Below are 18660 nucleotides of genomic sequence, written 5' to 3' on the forward strand. Positions count from 1 at the left end.
TAGATAGCAAAGCTATACTAGTGAGAGACCTCGACCTCCCCCTCTCAGAACTCAATAAATCTAACCACAAAATAAACAAGAAGTTAAGGACATGAATAGAATTTTAGAAACATTACATATGAAAGACCTCTGGAGAAAATTGAATGGGGACTGAAGGGAAAATACCCTTTTCTCAGTGGAACATGGAACCTATATGGCTATGCATTAGGGCATAAAAACCTCACAAGCCAATGCAGAAAGGCAGAAATATTAAATGCATCCCTTTTGGACCATGATCCAATAAAAATTACATGTAATAAAGTGCCATGGCAAGACAGACTAAAATTAATTGGAAACTAAATCTAATCCTAAAGAATGAATGGGTTAAACACCAAATCATAGAAACAAAGAGGATTACAGTGAGACAACATATCAAAACTTATGAAATTCAGCCAAAGCAATTCTTAAGGAAAATTTTATATCTCTAACTACTTACAGGAATAAAATAAAGAGGAGGTCAATGAATAAGGTGTGCATCTAAAAAAGTTAGAGAAAGAACACATTTAAACTCCTCAATTAAGTACCAAATTATCAATTCTGAAAATCAAAGGAGAGATTAACTAAAGCAAAAAGTAAGAAAACTATTGAACTAATAGATAAAATTAAGAGAGGATTTTATTTTAAAAAAACAACAAAATAGATAAACTTTGGGCTAATTTGATTTAAAATAAAAAAGAAGACCAAATTTCTAGTCTCAAAAATGAAAAGGGTGACTTAACAACCAATGAAAATGAAATTAAAACAATAATTAGGAACTATTTTGCCCAACTGGATGTCAATAAATATGACAATTTAAATGAAATGAATATTTACAAAAATATAAATTTCCCAGATTAACAGAAGAGAAAATAAAATACATAAATATCCCCATTTCAGAAAAAAAGAAATTGAACAACCATCAATGAACTCTCCAAGAAAAAATTTCCGTGGCCAGATGGATTTAAAGTTGAATCATACGAAACATTTAAAGGACAATTAATTCCAACACTATAAAAAACTCTTTGGAAAATAATAGGCAAAGAAGACCTACAAAATTCCTTTTATGACACAAATATGGTGCTGATACCCAAACCAAGGACAGCCAAAACAGGGAAAGAAAACTATAGATCAATTTCCCTAATAAATAGTGATGTAAAAATTTTAAATAAAATATTAGCAAAGGGATTACAGCAATTTATCATGAAGAAAACACATGATAACTGGGTGAGATTTAGACCAGGAATGCCAGGCTGGTTCAATATTAGGAAATCTATCAGCATAATTGACCATATCAGTAACCAGACAAACAGAAATCATATGATTATCTCAATAGATGCAGAAAAACTTTTGACAAAATACAGCACCCATTCCTACTAAAAATACTAGAGAGCTTAAGAATAAATGGCTCCCCTTCTCTTCATCACTCCTCAATCCTTTGCATTTTGGGTTCCCTTGTTTTTATTCAGCCAAAGTTCCTCTCTTCAAAATCACCAAAGATCTCTTAAATTCAAATTTTAATGACCATTTATCAGTCATTTTATTAGATTCACTTTTTCATGTGACAATGTTAATTACCCTTTCATCTTGTATATCTGCCTCCCTTGGGATTTTGGTGACACTGCTGTATGAACTGCACCTTCTCAGTATCCTTTACTCTACCATTATTTACATCACAACCTTATACTACTCTCACATCCTAATCGCATGTCCAAAGTCCTCTATTTACCACATACTCTTTTTCAGAGACTTCAAATGACATGAGTTCAATTTTCACATCTACAATGATGAATCACAATTCCATATTGCTTGTGTTGTCTGAGATTTAGCATCACATTACTGAGAACATATTAAATATTTTCACCTAGATGTCTCACAGAAAATCTCAAACCTGACATCTACAAAGTAGAAATCATTCTCTTTCCTGAAAAATATATACCTCTTCCAAATTTTCCTGCTTCTCTTTAAGCTACTACCATCTTTCCTGTTCCCCAGGTTCACAATTTTCTATCATTTTCACTTATTACTCACCCCACACATCCCACTAGTTGTGAAATTTTGACATTTTTACCTACACAATATTTGTAAAATTAGTGCTTCTACTCAACCAGCAACTCCCTTAGTTGAGGTAATCATCATCCATTGCATGGATTTCTTCAGCCTCCTATTTGATTTCTCTGCCTGAAATCACTCCCCACTCTTATTCATCATCTATGTAGCTATTAAAGTGAGTTTACGTTTAAATCCTACAGCCAATGGAAAATCCAATATATAGTTCTCTAGACCATAAATAGTAATTTTTCAGTCTTTGGATTGATCATGTCACATTCCAACTTAAAAAACTCCAGTGGATCCAAAATGCTTTAAATAAGCAGCATAACCTCCACAATTTTGTATTTATGCCCTTTACAACTGAGATTCAACCTACATTTCCCATCTTATTACATATTATTCCCTTTCATATAGTCAGTTGACTTGCACTTATTGCACATATCCTCTGTTCTAGATACTCTGCTAAATTCAAAGTAAACAAAGACCAAAAAATGGTCCTTGTCTGTAATTAGCTTGCATTTCAATAAAGGAAATAACATGAAAAAATATACATAAAATATGAGTACAATCTAAATAAAAGTCAATCTCAGAGTGAAGGGACTACCAATTTAAGGGTGAGTGACTAGGCATATAGGCAGCACAGTGGATAGAGTGCCAGGCCTGGAATCTGGAAAACTCACGTGAGTTCAAATTCAGCCTCACACTTAGAAGCTAGAAGACCCTAGGCAAGTCACTTAAACCTCTTTGCCACAGTTTGTCATCTGTAAAAATGATCTGGATAATGAAATAGCAAACCACTCCAGTGTCATTGCCAATAAAACTCAAATGGGGTCATAAAAACTTGGATGTGACTGAAACAACCCAAACAGCTATGGAGTAACTGGGAATAACTGAGAAAGACCTCTATTGGAGGATGATTTAATCAGAATATTGAAGTAAGCTGCAAAATCAAAGGGATATAGGAAATATTTCAGATATAGAGCACAACCAGTAAAAAGGCATGGATGTGGGAGATGGAGTATGGTATTTGAGGAAGAGCAAAAAGGCAAATTCCACCAAAAATGTAGCATACGTGGAGGAAAACTAAATATAAGAATACTGGAAAAAATAGAAAGGGATCATGTTGTGACAGAATTTAAATGACCAAAAGAAGATTTTGTATTAGGTCTTAGAGGATGTAAAGAGTTGTGTAGTTTATTGAACAGGCAAGTGATATGGTCAGATCTGTGTGCTTTCGCATGTAAGTAAAAAGATTCAGAAGACTGCTGAGTGAGCAACAATGATTTAATATTCTGAAAATGAGGATAACAAATCATATCACTAAGAAAAAACACAATCATTTATTATGACAATATATTAGAAAAAACACTGTATTTTTATTTATTTAATATTTTTAGTTTTAGTTTTCAGCATTGATTTTCACAAGAGTTTGAATTACAAATTTCTCCCCATTTCTACCTTCTCCCCCACTCCAAGATGGCATATTCCAATTGATATATACATATACATGTATATATGTATGTATATACATATGTATGTATGTATATTCCCTTCATCTACCCTAATACTGAAGTATCATGAATTATACACATCATCTTTTCATGTAGGAATGTAAACAAAACAGTTCAACTTTAGTAAGTCCCTTATGATTTCTCTTTCTCATTCACCTTTTCATGCTTCTCTTGATTCTTGTGTTTGAAAGTCAAATTTTCTATTTAGCTCTGGTCTTTTCACTGAGAAAGCTTGAAAGTCCTCTACTTTATTGAAAATCCTTATTTTGGGGGCGGAGACAAGATGGCGGCTGGTAAGCAGGGACTAGATTGAGCTCCGTACCCGAGTCCCTCCAAAAACCTATAAAAAATGGCTCTGAACCAATTCTAGAATGGCAGAAGCCACAAGACAGCAGAGGGAAGCAGGGCTCCAGCCCAGGACAGCCTGGATGGTCTCTGGGTGAGGTCTATTCCACACGGAGCTGGGAGCTGGGAGCTGGGAACGGAGTGGAGCAGAGCCCAGCCTGAGCAGCGTGGACCATCCAGACCAGAAGCCGGGCGGAGGGGGCCCTAGCGCCCTGAATATGTGAGCTGCAGCAGTTATCAGACCCCTCGACCCACAAACACCAAAGACTGCAGAGAAGGTTAGTGGGAAAAGCTGCGGGAGTGGAAGGAGTTCGCAGTTCGGCTTCCAGCCCCGGGGGCAGCGGAGGTGGGGCAGCTACAGCTGTTGTTACTTCCGGCTCCAGGCCCATCTGGTGGGAGGAATTAAGTGGCGAATCAGAGCAGGAGTGCAACAGCCTGCTGAAGATCTAAGCCCAGTCTGGACTGGGACTTCTTGGGGAAGGAGTAGTGCGGGTCTGACAGAGCTGGCACCTCCCCCCCAAACGTGGAACATAGAACTCGTTAGTCTACAAGCAGTCATACCCCACTGAAAAACTCAAGGGTCAAGTTAGTTGGTTGGGAATATGGCCAGGCAGCGAAAACGCACCCAGATTCAGTCTCAGACTTTGCATTCTTTCTTTGCTGACAAAGAAGACCAAAACATACAGACAGAAGAAATTAATAAAGTCAAAGAGCCTACAACAGAAACCTCCAAGAAAAACAGGAACTGGTCCCAGGTCATGGAAGAGCTCAAAAAGGATTTGGAAAAGCAAGTTAGAGAAGTAGAGGAAAAATTGGGAAGAGAAATGAGAAGGATGCGAGAAAACCATGAAAAACAAGTCAATGACTTGCTAAAGGAGACCCAAAAAAATACTGAAAAATACACTGAAGAAAACAACACCTTAAAAAACAGACTAACTCAAATGGCAAAAGAGCTCCAAAAAGCCAATGAGGAGAAGAATGCCTTGAAAGGCAGAATTAACCAAATGGAAAAGGAGGTCCAAAAGACCACTGAAGAAAATACTACTTTAAAAATTAGATTGGAGCAAGTGGAAGCTAGTGACTTTCTGAGAAATCAGGATATTATAAAACAGAACCAAAGGAATGAAAAAACTGGAAGACAATGTGAAATATCTCCTTGGAAAAACCACTGACCTGGTAAATAGATCCAGGAGAGATAATTTAAAAATTATTGGACTATCTGAAAGCCATGATCAAAAAAAGAGCCTAGATACCATCTTTCAAGAAATTATCAAGGAGAACTGCCCTAATATTCTAGAGCCATAGGGCAAAATAGAAATTGAAAGAATCCATCGATCACCTCCCAAAATAGATCCCAAAAAGAAATCTCCTAGGAATATTGTCGCCAAATTCCAGAGCTCCCAGATCAAGGAGAAAATACTGCAAGCAGCCAGAAAGAAACAATTTGAGTATTGTGGAAACCCAATCAGAATAACCCAAGATCTGGCAGCTTCTACATTAAGAGATCGAAGGGCTTGGAATGCGATATTCCGGAGGTCAATGGAGCTAGGATTAAAACCTAGAATTACCTACCCAGCAAAACTGAGTATCATGTTCCAAGGCAAAATATGGATTTTCAATAAAATAGAGGACTTTCAAGCTTTCTCAGTGAAAAGACCAGAACTGAATAGAAAATTTGACTTTCAAACACAAGAATCAAGAGAAGCATGAAAAGGTAATCAAGAAACAGAAATTGCAAGGCACTTACTAAAGTTGAACTGTTTTGTTTACATTCCTACATGGAAAGATGATGTGTATGATTCATGAGACCTCAGTATTAGGGTAGTTGAAGGGAATATGCATATACATATATATATATATGTTTATGTATATATATATATAAGTGAATGTGTATGTATGTATGTATCTATGTGTATATGTATGCATGTGTATGTATGTATATATATATGTGTGTTTATATATATATATATATATATATATATATATATATATATATATGTAAAAGAGAGAGAGCAGACACAGGGTGAGTTGAAGATGAAGGGAAGATATCTAAAAGAAATAAAATGAAATTAAGGGATGAGAGAGCAACATACTGAGAGAAGGAGATAGGGAGAGATAGAATGGGGTGGATTATCTTGCATAAAGGTGGCAAGAGGAAGCAGTTCTGTGGGAGGAGGGGAGAGGGCAGGTGAGGGGGGAATGAGTGAACCTTGCTCTCATCAGATTTGGCCTGAGGAGGGAATACCATACATACTCAGTTGGGTATCTTACCCCACAGGAAAGAAGAGGGAGGAAGATAAAAAAAAATAAAAAAATAAAAGGGGGGGCTGATGGAGGGGAGGGCAGATGGGGGTGGAGGTAATCAAAACAAACACTTTGGAAAGGGGACAGGGTCAAGAGAGAAAATTCAATAAAGCAGGATGGGTTGGGAAGGAGCAAAATGTAGTCAGCCTTTCACAACATGAGTATTGTGGAAGGGTTATACATAATGATACATGCGTGGCCTAGGTTGAAGTGCTCGACTTCTTAGGGAGGGTGGGTGGGAAGGGAAGAGGGGAGAGAATTTGGAATTTAAAGTTTTAAAAACAGACGTTCAAGAACAAAAAAAAAGTTTTTGCATGCAACTAAAAAATAAGATACACAGACAATGGGGTGTAGAAATTTATCTTGCCCTACAAGAAAGAAAGGGAAAAGGGGATGAGAGGGGAGGGGGGTGATAGAGGGGAGGGCTAACTGGGGAACAGGGCAACCAGAATATATGCCATCTTGGAGTGGGGGGGAGGGTAGAAATGGGGAGAAAATTTGTAATTCAAACTGTTGGGAAAATCAATGCTGAAAACCAAATATGTTAAATAAATAAATTTAAATAAAAAAAAGTAATTTAATATTAGTGTGCTAGGATGATGGTGAGTTCATTTGTGCTTTTTGCTCTGGTAACTGGATAGGCCAATGACATATTTGATGGTTACAATGCTATTTTTCACCAAGTAATATTCTACATTAAACCTGTTTCCTAACGATGGCTAGGAAGAGTTTCTTTACTTTTAAAAATTCCTTTAGCTTTTGTTCAAAGACAACTTTTTCCTTGCCATGTCCAATAATTTATCAATTTCATAACTAGAAGAGCTTCATTGGTCTACGGAAAAAGAAACAGGGAGAAATAGCAACAACTTAAGCTAAGCGGGCCAAATTTATTATTAAAATGAAGGAAATTGTGAAATAACCAATGACATCCCAATTATGAAGGGACATTACTGTAATTTCTTACATATACTAACAACATTTAGTTTGATTTGGGATATCATGCAATGCCTTTTTCCTTTAGTAATTTTTTTAAACGAAAAAATCATATTTTTACATATTATGTCACATTAAAGGTAAGATTGCTCAAGAATGACAAATACTCTTCTTTTAAACTATGTATACATCATTGTAGAAAAATCACTAAACATTTCCTGATTCACTTTTTTAACTACCTTTCCTTCTCCTCTAGCATCATCATAACTAAATAAGTTCAACCATTGTTGCTTTTGTACTATTAGCAGTTGGGTTCAATCTCATAATATATGGGTGTTTCTAGGCCTGAATTGAGCAGATGTTTTTCTCTACTTAGTGTTATTTTGATTTGCAGAAGATGACTTGCCCTTTATTACTAATGTTTAAATATAGACTAAATCAGGGCTTCTTAAAATTTTTCCATTTACAACCCCTTTTCATCTGAGAAGTTTTTACACAATCCCAGGTGTATAGGAATATAAAATAGGCATATAAACTGAACATTTACTGATAATAAATCATAAAGAAATTTATTTAAAAATAATTCTTTGGTATACTTGTAATTTTACAATACATTGAAGATGAAAGCAAATTTGCATAGTAATGAGATGAATGTACTTGTTTATTTTTACATAAAGAATTAAATATTGGTGGAATATTTGACACTGCAAGATATAGAACATCTTCAATGTTTTTCAGAGTTGATTGATATTTTAATTTTATAATTGTAAGTGCTGATGGATCATGCAGTGAGTAAAGGTGCTATGTTTGTTGCCACCAGCTTTAACTTTTACTACAACTCCAACATTCTCACCCATCATTGCTTTAGCACCATCTGTACAGACTCCCAACACAATTTTTCCACTGTACACCTTCATTTGTGAAAAAATCATCAACTTTAAGATAAATATATATATATGTGTGTGTATATATGTATATGTGTGTGTTGTGTGTGTTTGTGTGTGTAAACATATATATACACATATATGTATGTATGTGTATATATATAATGTATATATGTATGTGTGTGTGCGTGTGTGTGTGTGTATATATATATGTATGTATATATGTGTATATATATATATATGTTTATATGAATTGCCCTGTTGTGCTTCCTTCCAAAGGGCAACAAAACAATTATTTCTAGTGTAAATTTCCTTTAAAAACAAATCTTACATAAAGTAAAGCTGAGCCATGTTAGAAATATCAGCTGTTTCATCTAAGTGAATGACAATGTTTGGGCTGTCCTTAAGTCTGGTAATAATCTGCTGGGACAGAAATTCTTTTGAAAGCAATATCACCTGAAAAAGAAATTTTATAACTTTCATCCCAATACTTTTACTCCATAAAGTATTTCTGAAATTTTAATTTATTTATTTAATATATTTAGTTTTCAGCATTGATTTTCACAAGAGTTTGAAATGCAAATTTTGTTTCCATTTCTACCCTCCCCCCACTCCAAGATGGCATATATTCTGGTTGCCTTGTTCCCCAGTCTGCCCTCCCTTCTGTCACCCCACTCCTCCCCCATTCGCTTTTCCCTTACTTTCTTGTAGGCCAAGATAAATTTCTGTGCCCCATTGCCTGTATATCCTATTTCCTAGTTGTATGGAAGGACTTTTTTTTGAACATCCGTTTTTAAAACTTTGAGTTCCAAATTATCTCCCCTCTTCCCTACCCACCTACCCTTCCTAAGAAGGCAAACAATTCAACATAGACCACATGTATATCATTGTGTGAAACCCTTCCACAATACTCGTGTTGTTAAAGACTAACTATATTTTGCTCCTTCCTAACCTATCCCCCTTTATCCAATTTTCTCCCTTGACCCTGTCCCTTTTTGAAAGTGCTTGTTTTTGATTACCTCCTCCCCCTATCTGCCATCCCTTCTGTCATCCCCCCTTTTTATCCCCTTCCTCCTTCTTTCCTGTGGGGTAAGATACCCAATTGAGTGTGTATGGTATTCCCTCCTCAGGTCAAATCTGATGAGAGCAAGATTCATTCATTCCCCCTCACCTCCCCCTCTTCCCTTCCTAGAGAACTGCTTTTTCTTGCAACTTTTGTGTGAGATAATTACCCCATTCTATCTCTCCCTTTCTCCCTCTCTCAATATATTCCTCTCTTATCCCTTAATTTTACTTTTTTAGATATCATCCCTTCATTTTCAACTCACCCTGTGCCCTCTGTCTATATATCTATATATAGATATATAGATATATTCTCTTCATCCACCCTAATACTGAGGTCTCATGAATTATGCACATCATCTTTCCATGTAGGAACATAAACAAAACAGTTCAACTTTACTAATTCCCTTATGATTTCTCTTTCTTGTTTACCTTTTCATGCTTCTCTCGATTCTTGTGTTTGAAAGTCAGATTTTCTATTCAGCTCTGGTCTTTTCACCGAGAAAGCTTGAAAGTCCTCTATTTTATTGAAAATCCATATTTTGCCTTGGAGTATTATACTCAATTTTGCTGGGTAGGTGATTCTTGGTTTTAATCCTGGCTCCATTGACCTCTGGAATATTGAATTCTAAGCCCTTCGATCCCTTAATGTAGAAGCTGCTAGATCTTGTGTTATCCTCATTGTGTTTCCACAATACTCAAATTGTTTCTTTCTGGCTACTTGCCATATTTTCTCCTTGATCTGGGAGCTCTGGAATTTGGTGACAATATTCCTAGGAGTCTTCTTTTTGGGATCTTTTTCAGCAGGTGATCAGTGGAGTCTTTCAATTTCTATTTTACCCTCTGGCTCTAGAATATCAGGGCACTTTTCCTTGATAATTTCTTGAAAGATGATATTTAGGGTTTTTTTTGATCATGGCTTTCAGGTAGTCCAATAATTTTTAAATTATCTCTCCTGGATCTATTTTCCAGGTCAGTGGTTTTCCAATGAGATATTTCACATTGTCTTCCATTTTTTCATTCCTTTGGTTCTGTTTTTTAATATCTTGATTTCTCATAAAGTCACTAGCATCCACTTGCTCCAATCTATTTGTTAAGGTAATATTTTCTTCAGTGGTCTTTTGGACCTCCTTTTCCATTTGGCTAATTTTGCCTTTAAAGGCATTCTTCTCCTCATTGTCTTTTTAGAGCTCTTTTGCCATTTGAGTTAGTCTATTTTTAAGGTGTTTTTTACTTCAGTAATTTTTTGGGTCTCCTTTAGGCAGTCATTGATTGTTTTTCATGGCTTTCTCGCATCACTCTCATTTCTCTTCCCAATTTTCCCTCTACTTCTCTAACTTGCTTTTCCAAATCCTTTTTGAGCTCTTCCATGGCCTGAGACCAATTCATGTTTTTCTTGGAGGCTTTTGATGTAGGCTCTTTGACTTTGTTGACTTCTTCTGGCTGAATATTTTGGTCTACTATATCCCCAAAGAAAGATTCCAAAGTCTGAATCTGAACCCGAGTCCTTTTGTGCTGCCTGGCCATGTCCCCAGCCAACTTACTTGATCCCAGAGTTTTTCTGTGGGGTATGACTACTTGTAGAATATAGAGTACTTTGTCCCAAGCTTGATGGGTTGTGCTGTCGTTTTCGGAGGTATCTCTACACAACAAGGTCTGCCACACCAGTGCCCCTCCTCCCCCAAGAACCGCCAACCCAGACCTGAATTGACTCAGATCTAAGCTGGCTTTGTACTCCTGCTCAGATCAGCCACTTTATTCCTCACACCAGGTTGGCCTGCGGCCAGAAGCAACTGCAGCTATTGCTCTGTAAGCAGCCTCAGAGCTGCATCACCTCTGCCGTCCCTGGGGTGGTGGCCAAATGGCAAACTCCTTTCACTCTGCTCCAGCAGCTTTCCATACTAACTTTCTCTGTTATCTTTGGTGTTTGTGGGTTGAGAAGTCTGGTAACTGGCACAGCTCACTGATTCAGGGGGCTAGGGCCTGTTCTGCCTGGCTCACAGTCTGGTTGGTCCAGGTGCAGCTCACTCTGGGCTCTGCTCAGCTCCACTCTCAGTTCCATGTGATAGACCTTACCCTGTGACCATCCATTCTGTCTCTGGCTGGAGCCCTGCTTCCCTCTGCTATTTCTTGGGTTCTGTAATTCTAGAATTTGTTTGGAGCCATTTTTATAGGTGTTCGGAGGGACCTGGGGGGGAGCTCATGCCAGTCCTTGCTTTGCAGCTGCCATCTTGGCTCCTGTTTCTGACATTTTAATAGCAGCAGGTAACTTGAGATCTTCTCTTATTGCATAGGGGTTTTTAGTTTTTGCAATTAAATAAGAAATTTCATAACATGAAAGTAAATACTTTTTGTTGACAGTAACAAATTTCTCACAACATTGTTTTTCTTTATTTAAGATTTTATGTCATTCAAAATATTCTTTGATTTATTGTAGTACACTGCATGCTTAGCATTAAAATGTCATTTTAGTTTTGCTAGTTTCATGCTCTCTGAAGCCAAAACTTCATTCCTAATTAATGAGATTGTTTTTCCACACTATCATCATTATTAAAAGAAAATCTATATTGTGAAAATGATTTGACATTTTCCTTGTCTTGTCAATTTAGGTGTATTACAACCTGGTAGTAAAGACTGACACACTGTCATCAGTACTTTTATCTCTTCTGTCTAAATTTAGCCACTTATCCATAACAAATTTTTTTTACTAAAATATAAATAAGTATTGCTAATCATTTATCAAATAAATAGTAGCTTTAGTTTATGAAATTGTATTTGTGCTTTATTTAAAAAAAAAATTGATGTTCACACATACACATACAGTGGTGATGGTGGGGAAATTTGTTAAAGGGCTTTTGTCTTTACTTGCTGCTGTTAAACACGTTTCTGTAAAAGAAGGAGGTAACAGTAATTTCAAACATCAAATATTCTAACATAATATGATCCAAAGATATACTAATTTGATATTTACATGCTGAGGAATGATTTTTAAAAATATTAAAAGTCTTTATTTCTCCTAATTAAAATATTGTGTTTCTGTAAGAGCAGAAAACTTTGTGTGTATAGTTAAAACACTGCAATTCATAACATAAAGTAGTCTCAAATATGAGCCAACATATTTCTAGCAGTATTCATTGGTGTTGTATGGTGTGAAGGCATGGGCACATTCAATTACACAACCCCATATGGGATCATGACCCACAGTTTAAGAAGGACAGAACCAAATGATGAATGCTTTGATCACATTTTCTACCTGTTTTGTGTAAAACATTTTTGGTGCCATAATCTTGAGAGGAAGTATGGAAAACTAGAAAAAGTGATGGATTTTAAGTTGAAGGACCAGTTAACATTCTGCCTTGCAACTTAATTTCTATGTATCCATGGGAAATTTGTTTCATTTCTTTGGTTTTAGTTTACTGATTGTAAAGTTGTTCTGTCATTTCAGTCATTTCTGACACGTTGTGGCCCCATTTGGGGTTTTCTTGGCAAAGATACTAGAGTGGTTTGCCATTTCCTTCTCCAACTCATTTTACAGATGAAGAACTGAGGTAAAGAGGGCTCATTGATGTGCTCAGGGTCACACTGCTAGTAGATGTTGGAGGCCAGATATGAACTCAGGAAAAGGAGTTTTCCCACCTCTAGGCCCAGCACTATCCATTGTACCACCTAGCTGTCCTATAAAATGTGGGAATTGGTCTCAATTATCCTTAGTGACTTTTCATGGTACACATATGTGATCCTAGATTTCTTAACTGTAATTGAGAGTTTGTATGTTAGAACAGCATGTCAAAATAACTTGCAACATTATGCTTTGCTGGTTTTTTAATTTTCATTTTTCAAAAGGTTTATATTTGTAGATATAGTTATAAATTTCCATGTTTATGTATTAGAAATTTTCCTAATTGGATATAGCTATAACAAAGTACTTTTATTTAACAATAATATCTGTTCTGAGTAATAGAAAGGGTCATGTGTTAGGTTTACAGAATATTACTAAAAATATAATGAGTCTTACCTATGAGTTGATCATGAAATGATACTAAGATACAACACAATTTTCATAATTAATGATATTTCAAACACTAGATCACTGTAAATCAGGGGCTTTTCCCTTTTTTGCATTAGACTGTTTTGGCAGTCTGGAGAAAACTATGGATGTTTTCACAAAAAAAGGACTTGTGTTTGTGTATGTGTTTAATTCACAATCAAAGGAAATGCTACATTTTAATCAGAGGTCATAGGAAAAAAATTAAAAATACTTTCCTGTCCAAATTCACAGATTCCCTGACAGCTAACAAAGGTTGTGTTAGGATTTAAGTACCCCTGTTCTAAATTTAAGGCTACCTAAATTAAGGTTACTGTATAAAGCTAAGATATTTCAAATTTCAGTCATGAATTACTGCTTCATATTGCAAATGTCTTGAATAATTTGTCAACTCACTAGGTACACATTAGACAACTGTTTCATTTTAAAAAGTGACTTAGAAAACAGCATTAAGTACTAAGTCACATGTCTTAATTCTTGAGTCTATAAAATATTTGTGAAAATGGTTTAGGTAGAAATTAAGGGTCTCCCTGATGAAAGCACAAAAATTGAACAGACTTTTTCAGATGAATTTCTATAGCCAAAAACAGTATTGTAGTCATACACTTGACTGAATGGCAAGGAGAAATTAGTATTCTATTGTATCATCCATTGCAGATTGCATGTTAACTTTATTTGACACTATATAACAAAAACAATTTTGAAGGATCGCCTCAATCTACATTACATTTATGCATCAAAATGCAAAGGAAAAATGGCATAGGATAGTAAAAATCTTTATGGACTTTGATTTAAGACAGGGCAGGATTCAAAGTATACTTCCAACCCTTACTAGTTGGATGACAATTAGCTAGAACTCTCAGATTCTCAGTTTAACCATCTGTAAATCAGGGATAATACTATCATTACTTATTACATGCAGTTATTGTGAGGGTTAAATCATTATGTAAGTGATTAATGCTAGTTATTTTCATTAAAGTATACAAAACTGTGTGACAGAAGCAACTACAGGAATATCTTTGTTCAATGATCCCTCAATTTCTTCTAAACTCTTCTCAAGCTCCATGAACTACATGATGTTTTCCCTGGTCCCTCCAACTGATAATGCCCTAAATTGCTAATTGACGTTCTGGTTTTTTTGTTTTTCTACAACGTAAACTTTTTGAGAGCTGGGACTGTTTCAATTTTTTTTCCTTTTTATTCCCTTTACCTAGCATGGTAACTGGACCTTAACCAATATGTATTAAATTCCTCTTCTTCAATTAGTTGATCTTCGCAATATTAAGAAAGGTATTAAGTAGAGACTCAGATACACGCTGAAGGGGGAAGTCTTTCAAGATTCCCTTCATAGTGTCTACATAATTTAAAATGATCTTTCTAAAAATCTCCTTTTGGTTGATGTAACTAAACAAATTGCACCACACCCCACAACAATATACAAAGTTTGTTCACTAATATTTATAGCATGAAATATATTAACATAATTATCCACACTAAGAAACAAAGTGGATGAAAATGAATCTTTTGCATGACAATATATGTCTCTGATCTCTCATGCTCTTCAATTACTCACTTGTTTGCATGGGGGTGTGCAGATACATACTCATTGGGTATGTATCTCACGCAAGGCCTGGGTGGCATTTGAAAAACTATATAGAATATTTTTAGTTATTTCAAATTGCTGTAATAAAATTCTTGCTGTTTAAAGAAATTCTCCCCGTCTTGTCATAGAATTTTTAATCATGGGAACATCAAAGTCCTAAGAATAATAAAAAATTGCATTAAAAGAAAGCTGAAGGGTAATGAAAAAAAGCATTTTGAGTGTAAGTAGACTTTTGAGTGAGAGTGATGATACTTGTGACAAGTGGTATAAAAAGACATTATCAAGGACAACCATGATAAGCAAAAAAGATTAATCACATAGCAAAAACAAGAGACTACAAATAAAGAACTTGAATCCCACTTTTAGTATCCCTGGAATGTTAAAAGTGTAAGAGGAAGGGGTCAATCATTGGGTGGGTTGTCCATCAAGGAATTCTGGGGGAAGACACGACCAAAAATCACATAGGATGACAAAGCATGCAGGAGTAGTGATCTCCTGCAAATGAGAGAGTAACCCCATCCAAATCATTGAAATCAAGGGTTAATGAATATATCAAGGTACCCAGAATCTCAGAGTCTGAATGGACTTCTATTATCAACTAGTCCAGGACTTCTGAGACAATGCTACAAGGAACCATGAAACAACCTGTTTGTTATGCTTTAATATATTTTTTTATTTCATTAAATATTTCCCAATTATTTGTAAAAAATTAACATACATTGAAAAAAAATTGAGTTACAAATTCTCTCCCTCTCTTTCTTCCTTACTGCTTCTTGAGAAGTCAGTCAACATGATTTGATTATACATGTGAAGTTATGCAAAATATATATCCATTTTAGTCCTATTGCAAAAGAAAACAGACAAAACAAGAAAAATAAAGTTTAAAACAAGATATACTTTAATCTGCATTCAGAGTTCAGTTCTTTCTCTGGAAGTGAGTAGCATTTTCCATTATCTTGGATTATTTGAATTGTCTTGGATCATTGTCTTGATCAGAGTAGCTAAGTCTTTCACAATTGATCAGCACTACAATATTTCAGTTGCCATGTACAATGCTCTCCAGGCTCATTTCACTTTGTATCAGTTCATACAAGTCTTCCCAGATTTTTTTTCTTCTGAAATCATCCTGCTTGTCATTTCTTATTGCATGAGAGTATTTCATCACAATCATATAATAACTTGTTCATTCATTCCCCAATAATGGGTATCCCCTCAATTTTGAAATCTTTGATATCACAAAAGAGCTGCTATAAATATTTTTATACTAATAGGTCCTTCTGCATTTTCTTTGATCTCTCTGGGATACAGACTTAGAAGTGATACTGCTGGGTCAAAGAGTTCATACAGTTTTATGTTATTATTTTCAATGTACATTGTGCTGTTTGTTGATAAGAATTACAAATAACAACGTTGAGGATTTTACTACAAATCGGCCAATAAACATACAAATAAGTTGATAAATAAACTAGAGGATTCTACCATTGCATACATTTTTGAGAACCACTGGTCTAACCCAAGTGGTATCTAATCAGGTGACCATTCTCCATTACTTCCAACAAGTGATTATCCAGTCTTCCTCCCAATAATCTCCTTTGAAAGAATCCTCACTCTGTTTCAAGTAAGTCCACTCTACTTCAGAGAGCCCTAATTGTTAGAAAGGATTTTCTTGTGTAGAGACAAAACCTGTAACCCAGTCATTCTAGTTCTGCCCTCTTGGATGAAGCAGTCTAATTTCTCTTGCAGGAGTAACTACATTGCATTAGTTATTCAGTGAGTCTGTCAGTCAGGATTTACTAATTGCCTACTATGTGCCAGGCACTTTGGTAACAGCTGGGGATACAAAGGCAGTCCCTGCCCTTGAAGAACAAACAATCCAGGGATGTTAGATGATGTAGGGAATACAAAAGAATTTATAAAATAGATGATCTGCCATTGAGGGATTTATTGCCTTTGGAAGACCTTTATAATGTATGTCATGGACATCTTTTGCAATCTGTTGAAACCGATGTAACCCTTCTCAGAAAAATATTTTTGAATTCACAAAAGAAAATGCATGTGATTACAAAGGGAAGATTATATTGAAATAAATACAGATTTTTTTCCATCAAAATTCAAGAACCCCCTGAGATCTATCGATAGAGACCCTTGAGGCTTCCTGAGGACTCCAGATTAAGGACCTTGATGTATGTATGACAAGGGTATTATGATGAAAATTAGATAATTCAAAATTCAAATTCAAAAATATATTTAATTCGTTGAGGAGAAACAATGTTTATATAAATCCAATTTCTTCTTATTATCATTCAATTGCATTATTTCGGGATCTACGAATTTGTCTCTTTTCAGTCATTCTCTGGCGGTAGGGATAAGAACTAGACACGTTCAAATTAGGCGACCAGGGATTTCCTGTTGTGTTTATGATGTTCAAATAGGATAGGGTCTGCTGTTTTTACTTCGCAACTAATTGAGGCTAAAACTCTATGGAGGATAGGAGTTTAGACGTTCCAAAGACTTCAAAGGCAAGGTAAATCCACAAAACCAGGCTTTCAAACTACTACCTGAGGCCGGATAGACTGACAAAGATAAAGGTTAACCCTTTGACCACCAGAGCCAAACCTATCTACTAGGCATGCCCAGAAACAGGAGTTTCACTTTCTCCAGGTTTTATCAGCCGCAAAGAGGAGGAGGAGATAGCAGAGGGAGGGGAAAACAAGTATAGCTTTTGGGGGTTTAGCAGGTAGGACCATTCTGATTAGGGAAGGAGCGGGGTGGGGTAGACAGTGGGGTCACCCAAGGAAGCTTCATGCACTTTATTCTGTCATCAATATGGCAACTTGCCAAGGCAGCATCACTCCCCCCCCCCCCGCCCCCCCCCCCCCCCCCCCCCGCTACCATGTAGTCTCGGAAAGATCAGACAAGTTATCTTGGTACAGGGTAGTCATCCAATCATCTGGAGACGCTAGGCAGAGGAGTTTAAGGGAAAGACGGAGAGTCAGCGAGGTCGTTCCTTATTCTCTGTATATATTCCACCTGAGAAAGAACAGCAGGTTCATCAGCGTTCTTTAAACTAGAACTTAGTCACAGACTTTAAGTCAGTTATTTTTCTGATGTTTCGTCCCTACACCCACCCAGCCTACCCCATTAGGTTCCCTCCCCTCCCTTGTTCAGTGCCCTGTCTCTTGAGTTCTCTGTCCCTCCGCCCCAATCATTACTAAACCCCGGAGAAGTGGAATCTCCTTGCAAACCTTGCGTGGTTTTAGCTGGCGACTGGGCATGCTCAGTAGATTAGGCTAGGCTTTTTTCCCCCTTCAGGGGAGTAGGGGTGGGGGGGAGGTTGGCGGGGTGGTGGCAAGTTAGAAGCGCTTGCAGCAGGATCCCGCCCCCTGGATCAGGCTCTCCCTGCAAAAGGACCGTGCAAAGGTTGCAAAGCCCCGTCCTCAGGCATCCAAACCCGGAGGGCTAAAGGAAGCCTGCCTGCAGAGCTAGGCAAGCTCACCCCATCCCAAGTCTGAGGAAGGGGACACCGCTCTCCGTGGCACTGCAGAGAGCGCAGCTCCGCCCTTCTCGCAGAAGGACAGCACCCGGTATCACGTAACCCAGCCTCCTCCTTTTCCTCCACCACCACCACCTCCTCCTCCTCTCTTCTCTCCTCTTCTCCTCTCCTCCTCTCCTCCTCCTCCCCTCCTTTTCCTGTTCTCCCCTCCCTCACTCCTAGAGATAGACGCTCAAGCCTGACGCCTCTGAAAACGCAGCAGCAGTCGCCTTAGAGCCAGAGACCTCGGGAAATTCTCTTTGACCGATGCATGCTTCTGGCTCTGCCAAGAGCTAAAAGGAAAATCCAAGCAGGCAGGTAAAGAAGCTCAAAATGTATTGGGGGCGGGTGGAGGAATGGGGATAGTAGTGGAG

At 36.9% G+C, this 18660-nt stretch overlaps 1 protein-coding gene across 8 annotated transcripts in view; it reads left to right on the forward strand.

Annotated features, from left to right (window-relative positions):
- Positions 1–18450: 18450 nt before the first annotated feature.
- The window catches only part of NRXN1 (neurexin 1), a 1448730-nt gene continuing 1448520 nt past the window's right edge, over positions 18451–18660 (forward strand). For all 8 annotated transcript variants that reach the window (XM_036751791.1, XM_036751793.1, XM_036751799.1 and 5 more), the window contains exon 1: positions 18451–18604. The gene's annotated coding sequence lies outside the window, so the exon portion shown is untranslated. The remainder of the gene's footprint in view (positions 18605–18660) is intronic.

The sequence above is a fragment of the Trichosurus vulpecula genome, chromosome 3 (genome assembly GCF_011100635.1).
Source record: "Trichosurus vulpecula isolate mTriVul1 chromosome 3, mTriVul1.pri, whole genome shotgun sequence".
In the NCBI taxonomy this organism is placed as follows: domain Eukaryota; kingdom Metazoa; phylum Chordata; class Mammalia; order Diprotodontia; family Phalangeridae; genus Trichosurus; species Trichosurus vulpecula.